The sequence below is a fragment of the Rhea americana genome, unplaced genomic scaffold, assembly GCF_003343005.1.
Source record: "Rhea americana isolate MKP2758 unplaced genomic scaffold, rheAme1 scaffold_1, whole genome shotgun sequence".
Taxonomy (NCBI): Eukaryota; Metazoa; Chordata; class Aves; order Rheiformes; family Rheidae; genus Rhea; species Rhea americana.
In genome coordinates this window covers 7,618,238-7,627,916 of record NW_028185038.1, presented here as the reverse complement: position 1 = coordinate 7,627,916, position 9,679 = coordinate 7,618,238, and the positions used below count along the sequence as shown (strand labels likewise).

General features: G+C 36.6%; 1 protein-coding gene across 1 annotated transcript in view; it reads left to right on the top strand.

Annotated features, from left to right (window-relative positions):
• The first annotated feature begins 9,240 nt into the window (after positions 1 to 9,240).
• The window catches only part of TMEM60 (transmembrane protein 60), a 6,629-nt gene continuing 6,190 nt past the window's right edge, over positions 9,241 to 9,679 (top strand). The window contains exon 1 of the mRNA XM_085298732.1: positions 9,241 to 9,431. The gene's annotated coding sequence lies outside the window, so the exon portion shown is untranslated. The remainder of the gene's footprint in view (positions 9,432 to 9,679) is intronic.

The following is a 9,679-nucleotide window of genomic DNA, read 5'->3' as shown; positions in this document are numbered from 1 at the left end:
CCAAAATATGTATTTAAGAGACTTTAGATACTTATACACTCAATGAAAAGTAAACAGTGCTTACTGTGTAATAAACAATTAGATGCTAATGCATTCAAATAAATCTGAAGTAATTGTTTTACAATTTTACTTATATACAGCATGTTTTAGAGACCTAAGTCAGACAAAATGCTTACACTTCTAAATGGCAGCCTAGAGAAAATAATTTTGACTCTCACAAGAATTCAGAATAAGACTACGCTCCTCAGATTGAAAAAGGTTAAAAAAATCACCAATAATTTTCAAGAAATATAGAAGACTAAGCAACTGGCAAGAAGATATCATTAAAGAAAACATAACACTGACAAGGAAACATGGCAATTACTTGCTTTTCTTGCCTGTAAGCACTGTGAATAACTAAGTATTTCAAGGAATCTATTTCCTATATAACAATCCTAACCTGGATGGCCAGGATATCATCCAACTGTTGAGTAAGATTTGAAGGTCCTTCTCAGCTCATTATGATTATGGAATGATGAAGTTGCCATGTTTACTAAATGTCATTAACGGTAAAATTGCAGAGAAGTGACATTTGTCATGAATGGTTTTTGAAATGCCTTTTTTTTTTTCATTTTCAGCAGAAAAATTTCTCAAAGCAACACACTAAAGGCAGTTGTTAAAATACTACTACTCAGAGCTATGAAAAAAATGGAACTCTGTATCAGCTGCTTTCCACAACAGACATATTTCACTATTATGTTAGATCCTCCATATTACAATTTCACAATGACAGCCACAATTTCACTAAGATTTCCCTGTACAAAGGGTTAAAAGAAAAGAGACAATGAATCAGGATGGTAAATTCTACTACCTAAACTACTTCTTTCATAGCAACATTTGTATCATAAGAACTCACTTAGAAGTAAAACAAGATTCCTGCTACTCTAGAGCTAGAAAATAACCTCAAGAAGAAAAAGAATCTTACTCTTTCTTTACTTTCCAGGTTCAACATCAAAATAAAAGTTAACATTATCATTGAATTGATACCAGTATTTGATCTTTTAACTTAATTTCAATAAACTGAATAAAGAGCTTAGTCACCTTATGCACCCACTATTGACTAAAAAGCTTCTTGAGCCATGAAAAACACAAACAAAATGAAAATATCAATGCAATGAAAATACATAATTGTAAAGTTTACCAAGAGACATAATTCCTCCACTCAAATCTACGGGTAATTTGCCACTGCCATCACTGAGAAGAGGTTTAAACCCTTGGTCTCAAATGACACATTCTTTTCCCTTTTATAAAGGAACATCAAATACTATATAAACGCACTCAGTGTTCGGCTCAAGTACTTTATCTATGCAGTGCTGTTCTAAGAACAGCATTTCAGAATTGCAAATTGTATACAAGCAAATGAGAAACTCGTCATTTCCAGGTTCACACCTTTCAGTGGAAATTCTGTCACGTTCTTCTGAACCAATCAATGAAAAAAAATCAGATACTACAAACCTAAGGACCATATCCAGCTGCCAGAATTAAAAGTGCTCACACTGCCATGCCAACCAGCCAAGGCCCCACAAGCTGCTGCCTTGCAATCCAAGGCCAAGACAGTTTGTAAATAGAAAGGAATTAACATACTTGCTTTCCCCAAACAGCAGCAGTAAGTTTGCTAACTTAAGATATCAGCATTCTGCAATAYGCTGTTCATGAAACAGGAGAATGAATTCTCAAACTTTGTTCTTCACTCTCTCTTATGAAAAAATAAAAAACAAAAAGGGAAAACAAAGTTGAGCATCCTTAGATAATTGTCTTGGGTGGTCTGTTGTTTGGCTGGCTTGAAGGGTTCTTTAGCCCCAAAACAGCAACAGTAAAATGTGAATCAGACCCCATGCTCRCTGCTAGATATCAATCCCTGCTAAATATAAATACAGTCTTACCAAATGTCACATATGACACTGACATTTGGCAGCATATCTATGTTTGTGAAAAAATGATACTCTCTCAGGCTGCTGCTTTTTGCTCACAGACAAGAAGCATAGGTTCTGATTGCATTCCTGCCACTTTGTTTTCTTCATAAAAGTTCGTACCTTTTATCACTTCACCTCCAAAGCAGGCAGACAGCACAGTTACAGCTGTGGCACAAAGAGTGCAGTAAGGATCACTTTTCAAATTTTGAAAGAAAGAAGACTTGGTTTGGACATCTTCAGTTCCACAGTATAAACTCCAACAACTGAAGGACAAAACAGTAAGAGAGTACCACAACTATCTCCTAAAGAATACTCATTTTGCCAATGAATTACAAAACTGTCTGTGAAATAGTAGCAAAACATTGAGTATCATGATTTCTGAGACTTATTCCTGGTTCTGGGAAAGAACACTCCGTGCAGTTGTTGCAGCTAGTGCAGCCATTTCTAGATTCTATGACTTTAGCCTTGAGACCGGTGCAAATTTCTTAATTTTGTTATATAACTGTTTTCTGTTCATGACTCCATCTGAAAACGTGTCACAAAATAACAATAGTTACCTTATTTGTAAAAACAATGGAGACGAACTCTGTACTGAGAAGTCCAGTTTTCTACATCTCTCATAATTTACTCCTGAGCATGCAGCAGTGTATATTAATTAGTAAAATGCTCTTAATGTTTAAACATATTCTATTAGCTAATGAAGTGGAGAAAATTCAAGCCCTTAAAGGTAATTATAATCAATTTAATCTTGCCTCTTATCTTTTGTAGGAGATGCTAGCTACAGAATTTCCTGTCAATTCAAATGCAGCATGTGCTGTCTGCATGCTTGATCTACAAGTTACATTTTTAAAAATGTTTAATCTTAAAAAAATAAAACATAGAATATAGCTGGATCTCAAATTCTGCTTTTTCATTCCTGTTTTTTTACGCTGAGGTACTGCACGCACAGGTACATATACCATTAAATGCATTTATAATTGTATAATGAAAAAGCCCTAAAATATTAAACATGTATACCTGCTCTTAGAACTATCTCGACCTTATTAATACAATTTTTCAGAAAACATAATGGACTACCACATTTTCCATTCAGATGGACGTTCTTTTTAACAAGCACTCAAAAAGAAAAACCTATATACAGTGGCCATCTTGAAATATTTCAAGTGGCCCTTTCCTCATCCTTGTGATATTAAATACAACAGTAATTTCCTACAATAATAAATCTTGCTAACTGAAAACATCTATCTAGAGTATCATAATATAACAGTCTTAGTGTTTATCGGTCACCAGGCAATGCATAGCAGAGCTGTGGCTTCTCGATGACTACATTCAGGAAGTTGAAAACCACCCTTAAATGACTAACTTTGCATCATGTTCTACAAATAGTTATCCAGCAAGTTTTTGAAGCAGCTTAGGCATGAAGTGACTGAGCTGTCAAAAAAAAAAAAAAAAAAAGGAAAGCTGTAGTTTCTTATAACCACTGTTTTGCATGAACACAGTAGCAAATGCTAAGCCTATAGTTATATATCTATCTACAGCTATATATATATAAATATATATATATGTAGGCTCTGGAGTGATCCAAGCAAGGAATTACAGGGTGACAAGCCTTACATGTGTATCTGGCAAGCTCCTCAAAACAATCATTAAAAATAGAACACCTTTATATCTGAAAGATTATCTGATAGAGTCTAATCAGAACAGTTTCTGCAAAGGAAGATTACGTCTTAGTCTGTTGGTATCTTTGAACATGTCAAACTAACTGCTAAACTAGAGCAAGTGATAAAGCACACAGACTTTCAGTCTTCCGAAGGATGTCAAATGTTTCTAAAGAAATATACTGCAATTTGTGAAAAGTAAATATTGCCATTGCTAAAAAAAATGCTGGAAAATTAAAAGTTTGAGGTCAACATTCTTTATTGCAATAGGCTAGCTTGATAATACAAAGACTAATAGCAGCATCCAGTCTGAATAAAACGGCCTATTTATTGACTTAAATTGCAGACAACTTGCCTCCTATGTCTTCTGCTCAACTACAGCCCGAGGCAAAGTGCTTGCAAAATCTTGGGAACTAGATTTGGAACCCAGCTCTCCTTCACATAGAAGTGTCCTAATCCCAAGGCTACATTTGGATTAAATTTTTCTGATCTGCTGTCCTCATGTCCCCGAATCTTTCATACGTATGAATGCACTATAGTGCCAGAGGTAGCCACTGAGCATTTCACCCAGCATATAAATGGCCTAGTGGTCAGCTCATTCTGGAGATTTAAAATTCAGGCCACTCAGGATGAGAGCACCCAGAAATCAGGACTCCGACTTTAAGTATTCTGACCATTGGATTTTTATGAGAAAGACAGATACAGACATCCTTCACCCCACTGATTCATCAAGCACTCAGGAGACAGCTTATGTTAAATTACAAATAAATGGAGAAGTCTCACATTTCTCACTGATTCCCAGACTCTGAAGAGGAAACTTCAGCAGAGGTCGCTCACTACAGGCACTGAAGGTACACACATAACTAATGAATACAGTTAGTGCGGCCTAGCAAGGTTACCCAGCTGTAAACAGTTCTAAAACCATTCTAAACTGGTATCACCATAGACCCCCTCCTCTCTCCCCAGATACAAGTTGCCATCCCTCTTTTAACCAATACTGGAGCCCATCACACAAGAAACAGCTTCCAGGAACTTACTACCATTACTAAATGTGTAGTTGTCATCTGAATTAGCTCCATGGATCTGCTCACTGTAGACTAGGAGAAGCATAAATGCCAGTGCCAGCAGTGAGGCAGCTTTGACTGAAGTGAACTTGGACAATCCTAGATCCACACACTTGGTCCCATCTGCAGGCCTTCAGAAGTACCTCCTGCTCTACTAATTGTAGAGRGTTAATCAAGACTAATTCAAAGTTTCCTCTCTCCTCCTATTTAAACCAGTAGCCCAGAATTGTTCTGATGTACTATGTTAAGTGCTTAAATTATGTAAACTGAGTTCTGCCCTATTATTCCAAATCTCAAGTTTCTGTAAATAGGTCCAGCAATGTTCACTACATTTATTATACATCAGCAAGGAAAAAGAACATTGATGTAATAACATTTCCAGGTGACAACTGATCTTACATTAGCAAAGCCTAAGAAGATGGATGAACATTAACAACAAATAGGCCACACAAACAGAACACAGTATCAAAAAAGCAAATGATATCTGTAAGACTGGAAAAGAAAATGAACTACTTATACTACACAAGGCTGAAAAAGAAGATATCCCAAACCAGGAAAGGAAACTCAGCAGCTCAGTGAACTCTTCCACTCAATATTCTACAGTCAGAAGAGCACAGACACCCCTGAATAAACAAGAAATAACATGGAAAGTACTGCAATATCACTCTATTAATCAGTCATGCAATCTGACCTGAAATGTATGTACTTCATCTGAAGAATAATATTTAAAAATTGGGAGAATTCCAAAAAGGAATACGAAGTATTACACATTTGAAAAATTATCCTGTTAAAATAGGCAAATATGAACAGAAAAATAAGGAATTATAAATTAAATGAGATTTAATATGTATATAGAAAATATAGCACATAAAACAGAGTAATAGCTTCTCATAACATAGAGGACTTAACTCATTAATTGAATAAGCTTAAAGGATAGCAAAGCCAAACTTTTAACAGAGAAATATTATACCACAACACATACTTGGACTGTCAAAACTCATTACCACAGGAAGTCACTGAAGCCAAGATTTTACTCAGATTTAAAAAGAAAGCAGCTAATTTAAACATATAGTAACAATAAGAAGAGAAGAAAAAACACACACATATACACCTTAAGGAGTCTCAAACTTCAGGACCCAGGATTAAAAAATAATAGTAATTAAAAAAAAAATCCTAAGAGATCACCAAGACACATTTGGTCATATAAATAGTCTACCCAACCTGACCCCACAGTGGCTAGTAGCCATTATAAAAATGGCTAGTAGCCACAAATAAAAAGAGYATAAGCAACATGGCAAACATAGAACAAATTGTCCCTAAGACAGCTGAACATGAAGAGTGGATTATATTGCATCTGCTGACGACTTAACCCCAAAAAGCATCTGGTGCTGGCCAACATCCAACACACAAGGCAAACATGACTTCAAATTTGATGTTATATGGGTTTAACATCTTCTCTCACCTTGCAATTATTTTTATTTATTTATTCATTTTAAGAACAAGAACCATAAGTTTATTTGCAAATAGAAGTTCAATCCAGTGCTTAGACTCATTCCAGGAAATGTGTCATCTTGTCTTTTTGGGATATATCCCAAGAATAYCTCAAATGATCCTAGACTAAAATAAAGACTGGCACTATGTGTTTCATTTGAAGAGTATTTCCAGTAAAAACAAAATCAAGGATGGAAAAAAAAAAAAAAAACTTACACTTAGTTCACATGCAGGGGGGAGGGGGGAATTTAATTTTTTAGAAATCTACGAACTGCCTGACATCCTTCTCCACTGAAAAAAAAAATTCATAGACAACCTACATTCCCTAATTTATTTTGGATATCTCTATACACATACACAAAACAATGGATATCTCTATATACATCTACGTATTTGTTTGCTCTAACTTTGCAGCTTGATCTRTTTTGAGATAGGATTAGACCAGATAGAAAAAATTAGGTTGGACCTCTGGAAGTCATCTATGATTACATGTAAAGCATACGCAAACATTACATAACCATATATTATGTCCCTATCTACTATTAACTCTGTTTGCTCTTAGAAAGAATGTATTGTATGGTGGGGTTTTTGGTATTTTTKTCAAAAATTTGAGGAATTCCTTCAAACAGTTCCATGTTTTCTCCATACCCAKTAAGTTCCTATCCTTATGGATAAGAACAATAGGACAGTAAACAGAGGGGAGAAAACATGAAGTTTAAAAGTTTTAAAGTCTCCTCTTTTTTCATGCCAAAACCTTAAACTTACTTAAATAGTAGTCAGTTGTCCTTGAACAGGCAGAAAGAACAATATCTTCAATAGAGGTATCCTAAAAGACTTCTGGGTTGTTTCCTTTTTTAAAAAAAAAGTAACGTGACAAAAAACCAGACCTACATTTTGCTCCATACTGACAGAAGTATTAAGTCTGGCTTTCTACCAGAGTTACTAGTGTTCTACGGCTGCCTATCGTCCGTCTCCTCCTTTCACAGTACCTGGAATTTTCTCCTGCCTCCTGCCAGTACTATGAAGTGGACAAGCAGCAGTGTGTGCCCTGACGACTCAGACTTGCRCGTGCAGCGACTGGGCAGTAGCTGCTTTCTTTCTGAATGGATAAAGGATTGGAATATAACTGCCTTTCTTCTATGCAAATATTAATTGTAGACTCTAACTGTCAAAAGTTTTACAAAAAGTYGTGGCTGTATAGATTAAAGAAAAAGAAAAATAGAAAAGTATTTGTACAGGCTTTGTGGCCTTCATAAGCCTAGCTAAAAATTCACATGCACTGTTAGGCCATGAACATGAGGGGTATGCCTTTTATTATGCAAAGAACTTCCTCAAAGAAACTAAAATACTTTTGATCGTCTTTACTCGCACTCACAAAGATATGAAGAAAAGTTCAAGAGAACTATATAATAATATGTTTCAAAAAAGTTCTAATATAAATAAAGGGGTGATACAACTTTTACAAAGAGTATGGGAAGACAGCTTATGTAACTTTGGAAAATCGGGAAAGAAATAATGTCCATCGCTTTCCAGTGACCCCTGCCAGCTAATACAGGAACAGCATTGTTCAGCTCCAACTGCTCCACCCTGCGCTGCCTAGTTAACCTCTCAAACAAAACTGACCGTCTTTTTAATACGGGGATGCAATCCTTCTAATACAACATCAGTATCCTGCTTCCTATTTCAAAGGTTACAGAACTCTGAGTTTTCACTGAAATTATACTAATATTAGGTAGCTATGGATACAGCTAAGAACAACTTTTTGAAATGAGATAAGCTAATTCTGCTTTGGGAGAAATCCAGTATGGRGAGAGTTGAAGTGTTCACAGACTTACTGACAATTTATTTGTGTCATATTGCACATAATATAAAAAGAGGAAAAATATCTACTACAAACATTGAATTAAAGTTACTAGATTTCCAAATTCTTGTTCAGATTTCAGGCTCGTATTTTATCCTTTATCATTTAATTCTTCCGCATTCAGAATAATTTAAAAAAAAAAGGCACCAAAACATACAACAGGAAATTCAACTGCATGAGTATTCAGCTTCAAATGGTGRCCAGGATCTTAAATGTATCCATCCCAAGTATCATTCTCAGCCTTTCCTTTCCGAACTAAAAACTGTTGGCAAATACTGTGAAGGAGGGCTCTAGGGAAAACAAGTCAGAACTGACAGAAGTATTAGATACCTAYGTACATCTGTTCCTGAACACCTTACTGAAACAAAAATAAGACTTCTGAGAAGAGGATTATTCTTTCCAGGGAGTCACAAATAAAGCAACAAATCAAATAAGATCACCAACCTTAAGAGCTACAGAAACAGTCAAGTACCTACAGCTATTTATAAATCCAAAGATTTAGCCACAAAATACTTTTATGCTCCAACCTCCACAAAAGAAAAGCTTCTCAAGCTAAACATTAATGTCCTGTAAAATGTAACAGGAATATACCATTTTGCCACTTACACTCTGAGCAGTCACTCTAACTGTACCTAACAATATTAGGATTAACGGGTTTTTTCCAGTAAGGCAGTTCTACCTGGTAACAGATACCGTCATCTGTTTATCACCATCAAAAGGAAAAAAATAAGCAGGCAAATTACTGACAACACACTGTATTTAGTTTCATTCCTGTGAGAAAAGAACAATGTGTTAAAATTCTTAAGTCATCTGTATTTTCTATAGGAATGTTCCATCAAAAACAATTTCAGAACATTAATTAAAGTTCTTTCAACAAGTCGGATCTTCCAATTAATTACTTTTCCCAGTTAATTATATTACAGATGGGCAAAACTGGCGAATTTAGAACAAAACGCAAGACTCAGTGCTTTTCAAGTGACCAACAACCTGTAAAAACAATAAAAAACAAAGTTCCAAGCACAAAGCCTGAGAACATGGACTAAAATGTAATTAACTGTAATATATCGGGGTTACATGAGCTCGGGGAATAAGAGCGAAAGGAAAAGAAGGAAACATCTGCATAGTTTTACTATTTTGTAATCCTTCCCCCCACCCCAGCCCTGCTCCTTCTTTCTGGCAAACGAGGATAACAGGAAAAATTGTAATCCACAGTGGAAGTAGTCTAACATTTAGTTTCTCTAACTGAAAACCAAGCAAAACATACAAGCTTAACGAGGCAGTCACCCGGTCAGTTTGGAAACGGAAGAGATGGGCTAAAGATAGAAAGAACAGAAAAAGAGGACCAAGGGAGGAGAAAGGCATGGAAAACCCAAGAGCACAGGCGGAGATGAGGTCAGAGATGAAGGTAAGGATGCTGCTATTTAGGGCCTTTAAAGGAAAGCAGAAAAAGCAACTTTGACCGCCCGAGAGACGCGTCCGGGCACGCACCGCGCGCGCGGCGGCTGCAGCAGCGCAGCCTCGGCAGGCAGACGCACTGCCCCCAGCGCCGCCGAGCACCTCGAGCCTCGGAACCGCGGCCGCGCGCCGCGGCCCGAAGGAACCGGCCAGGCAGCGGCAGCGCGGAAGACGCCGGGAGGCTCCGCGGCGCCCGGG